The 8,971-nt window shown below is 42.3% G+C and overlaps 1 protein-coding gene across 4 annotated transcripts in view; it reads left to right on the top strand.

The window, feature by feature from the left end:
- The first annotated feature begins 46 nt into the window (after nucleotides 1–46).
- Nucleotides 47–8,971, top strand: part of ZNF484 (zinc finger protein 484) — a 44,630-nt gene continuing 35,705 nt past the window's right edge. For 2 of the 4 annotated variants that reach the window (XM_032397826.1, XM_032397823.1), the window contains exon 1: nucleotides 6,935–7,448. The gene's annotated coding sequence lies outside the window, so the exon portion shown is untranslated. Of the gene's footprint in view, nucleotides 353–6,934; nucleotides 7,449–8,971 lie in introns of those variants that run through there. The other 2 variants (XM_032397825.1, XM_032397824.1) reach the window with 2 other exon arrangements.

The raw sequence follows: 8,971 nt of genomic DNA, 5'->3' as shown, positions 1-8,971 counted from the left end.
GGCCGCGAGGCGGGGCCAGCGGAACTACGGAGGCCGCGAGGCGGGGCGGCGCACGCCAGCGGAACTGCCGCCAAGCTGGGGCCCACGACTGCCGGGCGCTTCGTGGGAACCCGGGGTCTTCGCGGACAGATTCGGTCCGCCGGTGGGCTGGAGGGAGTCTGGTGTGGAGCTCGTGGAGATAGGGGGGAAGTCCCTGGCCTGGAAGAGTCGGGAGCTGCGGGGCTCGTGGCCAGTCCAGTGGGAAGCCCAGGTCACAGGGCTCGTGTTCACCGCCTTCTGTGCGCGAGTCATTTCCCACACGAGGACAGCCGGTTCTCAGAGCGGCTCCCAAGCCCAGCATTTAACCCACCTGGTAAGGTCCCCCGTGCTGTGTTTATCTCCATGGATTTCCAGGGCCATCAAGATGGTCACAAAGACTCCTCAGGCTCCTCTGAGCCTTCATCTCCGGTGGGCCCGACGTTGGGCCCTGTCCTGGACTACTTAGTCCAGTTTTATCGAGAATCCTACTGAGTCAGCTCAGGAAAAATCTTGGTACCTGATCACCTTTACTGTCCGAGCAAATTACTCGTCCTCACCCTCCGTTTTTATCCTCCTGGCCTGCTGTCGGCAAGCATCGTGGTGAGGCTGTAGGGGGAATGCCCCCCAGCCTTGTTTACTGGCCCTCACTCTGCTCCTTGTCGGTCAACCACCCCCCTTACCCTCGTGTTCAGAGTTGACTCCAGTATCTCTCCCCTCCAGCAAAACCTCCTTGCAGTAGTCTCTACACCTATCATTATAATCCTGAATAAAGAATGCTTTACTTTTTAACTACCATCAGAATGATTTTTTAATTTTTTTCTTTAACAGTAAGGAAATAAAAACAATAGCTGAGATATGTGTGTACCAGAAATACAGCTTTGTATGAAAAATACAGCTTCCAGGAAGTTGAGGCAAAAAGGAGAACTGGATAAGTAGGGTCTAAAGGCAAAGAAGGAGCTTGGCCACTGTGGGAAGTCAGCCTTTGTCTGACCTCTGAACTTCCAAGAGGCAGGTGATGGCTTCTGACCACCTAGGAGCTCCACTGGCCCCTTTTGTCCCAAGTCCCTTTCCTTGACTCCCCCAAATCTTAGATCAGCCACTCCTTTGATGGACACTGAGCCTTTGCAAATGGCAGGTGTGTATTCAGTCTGAGGTTACTAAGTATAAAATTCATAGGCTTTGTTCTCTTGATCATATCATTTGATCTGTATTTCCTTTCAGGTTGGTGCATACAAAGTATGACTTCCCTATCATGTACAAGACCCTGAGGTGGGGCTTGATCCGGTGCCCAGGGACCTCTTCACCAGGGACTCTTTCAAAACTTCAGTTAAAGACCACCAGGAACACACCTGTGGTTAAACAATTACTGTTATTGCAGTAAGGAACAACAACATCATGGGGAATTATGAGAAGTCTAAATAAAGAGGAGTTAGAAAGAAGCTATTATAGGATTTGAGCTTTGGATGATTTGGGGTAGAATCTCAAGTTGTGGGGAGTTTGCTCTAGGTTGGATGCTGTCAGAAAGTAAGGCAATGTGATGACTATTTTGTGGATGGTACTGCATTCTGTTTTTGTCTGTGCTTAGCATTATGAAGTGTCCTTGTGTTTGTTGCAATGTATGGTCTCAGAGTAATCTCTCTCTTTTTTAAAGATTTATTAGAGAGAGAGTGCAAGTGGAGGGAGGGGCAGGGGGAGAGGGAGAGAGAATCTCAAGCAGACTCCCCAGTGAGTGCAGAGCCCAACATGGGTCTCAGTCTCACAACCCTGAGATTATGACCTGAGCCAAAACCAAGAGTCTGATGCTTAACTGACTGAGCCACCCAGGTGCCACATTTAAAAATTTTTTTTTAAAGATTATTTATTTACTTAGATAGAGAGAGATAGGACAGAGATAGCAAGAGAGAGCAGGAGAGGGGAGGAGAGGGAGAAACAGGCTCCCTGCTGAGTAGAGAGCTGGATGTAGGGCTCCATCCCAGGACCTGGGGATCCTGACCTGAGCTGAAGGCAGACACTTTGACTGAGCCACTCAGGCACCCCTAATTTTTTTTTTAAAGATTTAGGTCTCGGTAATCTTGTATGAAATTAGTATTTTGTGAGATTGTTATGTCTTAACAGGAGGACAAAATGGCCTGGCTGTGAGTGTCAGACCAATTTGTAATAACATTGAAGCCTAACTATGAAGCAAATGTTGGCAGAATTGAAGGGAGAAATACAGTCCTACAATAATAGTTGAAGACTTCAACACTCCACTTAAAACAAGCCTTAAGACTAAAAAAAAAAAAAAGGCTGACAAGTCCAGTTTGACAAAGAAATGGTTTATTAAGGGGATTATAGACAAAAGCATGACTTGGGCACTGCAAGATGAGTAGATCTCTGCAACACCACAAATAGATCCACACCAATATAGTCAGCTGATTTTTCACAAAGGAGCCATGGGGCAAAGATCGTCTTTTCAACAAATGGTGCTGGAACAACCAGACACACACACACACACAAGCTTAGACAAAGACTTGACTCCTTTCACAAAAGTAAATCAAAATAAAGAACTAAATGTAAAATGGAAAACCATAAAACTCTCAAACGATAACATAGGGTATGACAATGACTTTTTACAATACCAAAGGCCTATCCATTAAAGAAATAATTGGTAAGATATATTTTATTAAAATTAAAACTTATGCTTTCAAAAGGCAATGTTAAGAGAATGAAAAGACAAGCCACACACTGGGAGAAAATATATGCAAGACTCATCTGTTAAAGGATCGTTCTAAAAAAGACAACTTTTGAAACTCAGCAATAAGAAAACAACCTGATTTTAATGAGCTAAAGACCTTAACAGACACCTCCCCAAAGAATATATACAGATGGCAAATAAACACATGAAAAATGCTTCACATCATATGTCAGCAGGGAAATGCAAATTAAAACCATAATGAGATACTACTACACATGTATTAGAATGACTAAAATCCAGAATACTGACAAAAACCAAATGCTGACAAGGATGTGGAGCAAAGGAACTCCCATTTATTGCAGATGGGAATGCAAAATGGGATAGCCACTTCGGAACACTGTGACAGTTTCTCACAAAACTAAATATACTCAATATATGACTCAGCATTTGCACTCTTTAGTATTTACCCAAAGGAGGTGAGAACTTAGGCCCACAAAAAAACCTGCACATGGATATTTATGGCAGCTTTATTCGTAATTGTCAAAACTTGTTAGCAATCAAGATGTCCTTTGGTAGGTGAATGGATAAATAAACTGGTACATCTAGGCAATGGAGTATTTAGTGCTGAAAAGAAATGAGCTTTCAAGCCATGAAAAATCTGGAGGAAACTTAAGTGCATGTTACTAAGTGAAAGCCAAAGTCTACATACTATAGGATTCCAACTATATGACATTCTGAAAAAGGCAAAACTAGGAAAAAGGTAACTAGGAAAAAGGTAAATGGTTTCCAGGGGTTGAGGTAGGGGAAGGGATGAATAGTCACATAGGATTTTCAGAGGGTGCCATAATGATGGATACTTGTCATTATATATTTGTCCAAACTCCTAGACTGTATAACACAGAGTGAACCATAATGTAAACTATGGACTTTGGGGGCATATGATATGTCAATGTAGGCTTGTCAGTTGTAACAGATGTACAACTCTAGTGGAAGATATTAATAATAGGGAGAGGCTATGCATGGATGGATGCTCGGAGTAGACAGGCAATATCTGTACCTTCTCAATTTTGCTGTGAAGTTTAAACTGTTCTAAAAAAAATTCTTTTTTAAAAAGATTTTATTCATTTATTTGACACAGAGAGAGAGAGAGCTCGCACACACGCAAGTGCACACACAAGCAGGGGGAAGGGCAGGCAGAGGGAGAAGCAGGCTCCTGGCTGAGCAGAGAGCCCATGCGGGGCTGGATCCTAGGACCCTAGTATCATGACTTGAGCTGAAGGCAGATGCTCAAACTACTGAGCCACACAGGTGCCCTAAAAAAATTAAATTCTTTTAAAAAGTTTCTTTCTTTTCCTTTTAATACACATAGGATAAGTAGTGATGTTCTCTCATTTCTGCTATTAATAATTTTGTCCTCTTTTTTTTCTTAGTTACCCTGGCAAGGAGCTTATCAATTCTATTGATATTTTCAAAGAGATAGCTTTTGGTTTTACTGATTTTCTCTATTAATATCCTGTTTTTAGTTTCATTTATTTCTACTTTAACATTATTTTTTTCTGCTTCCATTAGTTTTATCTGGCTCCTCTTTCTCTAATTTCCTAAGATGGAAGTTTAGATTATTGATTTTAACTATTTTTCCCTTCTAATCAATGCCTTCAATACCATATATTCCCTATAACCACTACTTTTGCTGAATTTCAAAATTTTTTATAAATGATATTTTCATCATTTAATTTAAAATATTTTTGAAAAACTCTCTCGAGACTTATTTTTTGATGCATATGTTATTTAGAGCTGTGTTCTCAGTCTTCAAATATTTGGGGATTTTCCAGCTCCTTTTCTGTTACTGATTTTTAGTTTAATTTCATTGTTTTCTGAGAACATGCTTTGTATGGTTTATATTCCTTGGAATTTGTTAAGATGTGTTCAATGGCCCAGAATGTGGTGTATCTTGGTGAATGTTTCATGTGGGCTTGAGAGTAATGTGTATCACATTGTTGGATGAATTATTTTTATAAATGTCAACTAGATCCAATGGATTGATGGTGCTGTTCAGTTCAAATATATCACTATTGATTTTCAGCCTGCTGGGTCTGTCAATTGCTGATAGAGGAGTATTGAAGTCTCCAATTATAATAGTGGATTTGACTAATTCTCCTTGCAGTTTTTGACTGACATATTTTAATGCTTTGTTCTTAGGCTCATACACATGGAAGATTGTTATGCCATCTTGAATAATTGACCCCTTTATTATTATGTATTATATGTCATTATGTAATGCCCTTTTTATCACTGATAATTTTCCTTCTTTTGAAGTCAGACTCGTCTCAAATGTAGCTACTTTAACTTTCTTTTGGTTAGTGTTATTTAGCATGCTATGGCTTTCTCCATTACTTTTAATCTATTTGTGTCTTTTTTTAGTAACTGAGTTTGAATTCATCCCCCAGCTTTATTGAGATCTAGTTGACATATAACATTGTGTAAGTTTAAGATATACAATATGATAATTTGGTGCACATATATATTATAAAACTATTACAAAAATAAGGTTAGTTAACACATCAATTATCTCACATAATTACAATTTTTATTGAGATATAGTGGACATATAACATTACATTAGTTTCAGGTGTACAATATTATTTGCTCTATATATATATTGCAAAGTGATCACCATTATAAGTCTAGTTAACATCTATCACCACACAGTTATATATATATATTTTACAGTGAGGACTTTTACATTCTACTCTTAGCAACTTTCAAATATGCAGTACTGTATTATTATAGTCATCATGCTGTGCGTTACATCCCCAGGACTTACTTATTTTATAAGTGGAAGTTTGCACCTTTTGAAGACCTTCACTCAGCACTCCCCTAACCACTGATCTATTCTCTGTATCTATGAATTCAGTATTTTTTTTCATTTTTTAGATTCCAAATATAAGTGAGAACATACAATATTTGCCTTTTTCTGACTTATTTGACTTAGCATAATACCCTCAAGGTCCATCCATGTTGTTGCAAATGGCAGAATTTCCTTCTTTTTGTGGCCAAGTATTCCACTGTATGTATGTACCTCATTATCCATTCATGCATTGATGAACACTTAGGTTGTTTACATTTTGGCTGTTGTGAATAATGCTACAATGAACACAGGGGGCCAGATATCTCTTCCGGATACTCATTTCAGCTTACTGTTTTCTTTGTTGTTTTTCAATTTCATTGTTTCTGCTCTTCATTATTTCCTTCTTCCTTTTTTAGTTTATTGAGGTGGGAGTGTAGGTAATGGATTTGAGAATTTTCTTCTTTTGTAATGTAAACCTTTAAAATTTTTCTCTGGTACAGAATTTCCTCTCACCACTGCCTTAGCTACAACCTACAAACTTTGATATGTTGTGTTTTCATTTTCATTCATTTCAATGTGTTTTTTTTAATAAGATTTTATTTATTTATTTGACAGAGAGAGACACAGCGAGAGCAGGAACACAAGCAGGGGGAGTGGGAGAGGGAGAAGCAGGCTCCCCGCAGAGCAGGGAGCCCGATGCGGGGCTCGATCCCAGGACCCTGGGATCAGGACCTGAGCCGAAGGCAGACGCTTAACGACTGAGCCACCCAGGCGCCCCGTTTCAATGTCTTTTAAAAATCTCCTTGAGACTTCCCCCTTTGGCCCATGGATTACTTCGAACTCTCTTGTTTTAATTTACAAGTGTTAACTTCCTGTCATCTTTCTGTTCCTGATTTTTTTTTTAAGATTTTATTTATTTATTTGATAGAGATAGAAGGAGAGCACAAGCAGGTGGAGTGGCAAGCAGAGGGAGAAGCAGGCGCCCCGCTGAGGAAGGACCCCAACATGGACTCGATCCCAGGACTCTGGGATCATGACCTGAGCCGAAGATGGCTGCTTAACCGACTGAGCCATCCAGGCGCCCCTGTTCCTGATTTCTACTTTGATTCTACTGTGTCCAGAGAAGATAGCCTGTATGATTTCGGTTCTTAAGTTCTTTTTTTTTTTTTTTTTTTAAAGATTTTATTTATTTATTTGAGAGAGAGAGTGAGAGAGAGAGAGAGCACAAGAGGGGGGAGCGGGAGAGGGAGAAGCAGACTCCCCGCTGAGCAGGGAGCCCGATGCGGGACTCGATCCCGGGACTCCAGGATCATGACCCGAGCCGAAGGCAGTCGCTTAACCAACTGAGCCACCCAGGCGCCCGATTTCGGTTCTTAAATTTGATATGTTTTATGACACAGGTTATGATACATCTTGGTATATGCTCCATGGGTGCTTGAATAGAATGTGTATCTTGCTGTTTTGGGGCGAAGTGTTCTATAATTGCTGATTGGCTCAGTGGTGTTGAGTACACAGGAGCACGCAGAAAGGCACTGGGGGGGCTTGGACTCTGGTTGTTTCCTGGCTTACTCCTAGAGTAGTACCTCACTAGCCACATTTCCCCCTGACAACTCTGAGCTACACAGTCTTCACGTCACTTCAACATGGGCGCCCGCAGGTCTGAGTGACTAATGGGCGCCGCCATGTCGGCGCCGAGTCAGCCATTTGGCGGGGGCCGATTTTAGCAGAGAGCCATGTTGAGTCCGGGAGACCTACCGCCGAGCACCCGCTACTGAGCATGCGCACACCCAGGCGGCGGCGTAAGGAATCCCGCAGGAGCCCGGAGGGAGTGAGAAAAGAAGTCGGACAGATTTAGTCACCACCTGAGGTAAATGGCCACTGTCTTGAGAGAGCTTGGGTGAGGGGCAGGTGAGTGCAGCGACGGGAGCATCGGGAGTTGACCCGTAGAAAGTCTCTCATGTCTGTGATTAGCATCGGGTCAGTGATGGGGGCGGGCAGTGGATGAAATAATGGGAGTCTGAGGGGTCTCTGACGGTGGATCCGCGGTGGAGGGACGGCGTCTGTGGGGTCTCTGAGGGTGGATCCGGGGTGGAGGGACGGGGTCTGTGGGGTCTCTGAGGGTGGATCCGCGGTGGAGGGACGGGGTCTGTGGGGTCTCTGAGGGTGGATCCGGGGTGGAGGGACGGGGTCTGTGGGGTCTCTGAGGGTGGATCCGGGGTGGAGGGACGGGGTCTGTGGGGTCTCTGAGGGTGGATCCGGGGTGGAGGGACGGGGTCTGTGGGGTCTCTGACGGTGGATCCGCGGTGGAGGGACGGGGTCTGTGGGGTCTCTGACGGTGGATCCGCGGTGGAGGGACGGCGTCTGTGGGGTCAGTATGGGTGGATAACTGTGGAGACTGAATAATGAGGGATCTGAGGGGTGAGCGATGTTAGAGATTAATTGATATCCTCTCTCTTTTAGGCTTTTTGGTTTGTTCCTATTTATGATTTATTCATGCTATATTTTGCTAGAGATTTAAAAAATATGCCATGAGGTTGCGTATAAATCTTCATTTACCTTATTTTGATCTTTTACTTATCCAGATTAGTAGCTACGTTGCTATTTGTAATATATATTTTCTTTCTCTTTTTTATTATCAGGCATCTCAAATTTTATTTTATGGACCATTTTAAAGTACTAGTTGTGTTTATAATCTCTACTCTTTTTTTTTTTTTTTTCTTTTTAAAGTTTTATTTATTTCTTTTAGAGAGAGAGCACATGCCCACATGAGGGGTGGGAGGGGCAGAGGGAAAGGAAGAGAATCTCAAGCTGACTCCTCATAGAGAGGCTCTGTCCCAGGACCCTGAGATCATGATGCTGGCAGAAATCAGGAGTTCCACATTCAATTGACTGAGCCACCGAGGCGCCCCATCTCTACTCTTTTTATATTAATTTTATCTCCCCCACTTTTTTTAAGATACTTTTTTTTTTCTCTTTTTGATGTAAATTGTTATTCTTTCCCTTATTTTCTCAGTTTTATACTGGATACCTATAGTGGTATAAAATTTCCTTTAAATACATCTTTATGTATGAAATGTATATTTTTTATATTCTTTTTTATTTTATTTTATTTTTAAAGATTTTATTTATTTATTTGACAGAGAGAGACACAGCGAGAGAGAAAACACAAGCAGGGGGAGTGGGAGAGGGAGAAGCAGGCTTCCAGCGGAGCAGGGAGCCTGATGCGGGACTCGATCCCAGGACCCTGGGATCATGACCTGAGCTGAAGGCAGACGCTTAACGACTGAGCCACCCAGGCACCCCTATATTCTTTTTTAAAGATTTATTTGTTTTAAAGAGAGAAAACGTGAGCAGGGAGAGGGGAGGAGGACGGGGGGTGGGGGGAGAAAGAAGCAGATTCCCTGCTGAGCATGGGGCTCCATCCCACAACC

This window comes from Phoca vitulina, unplaced genomic scaffold (assembly GCF_004348235.1).
Source record: "Phoca vitulina isolate PV1807 unplaced genomic scaffold, GSC_HSeal_1.0 scaffold104, whole genome shotgun sequence".
Taxonomy (NCBI): Eukaryota; Metazoa; Chordata; class Mammalia; order Carnivora; family Phocidae; genus Phoca; species Phoca vitulina.
Note: the sequence above shows the minus strand (reverse complement) of the source record. Positions and strands in the feature narration are given on the sequence as shown.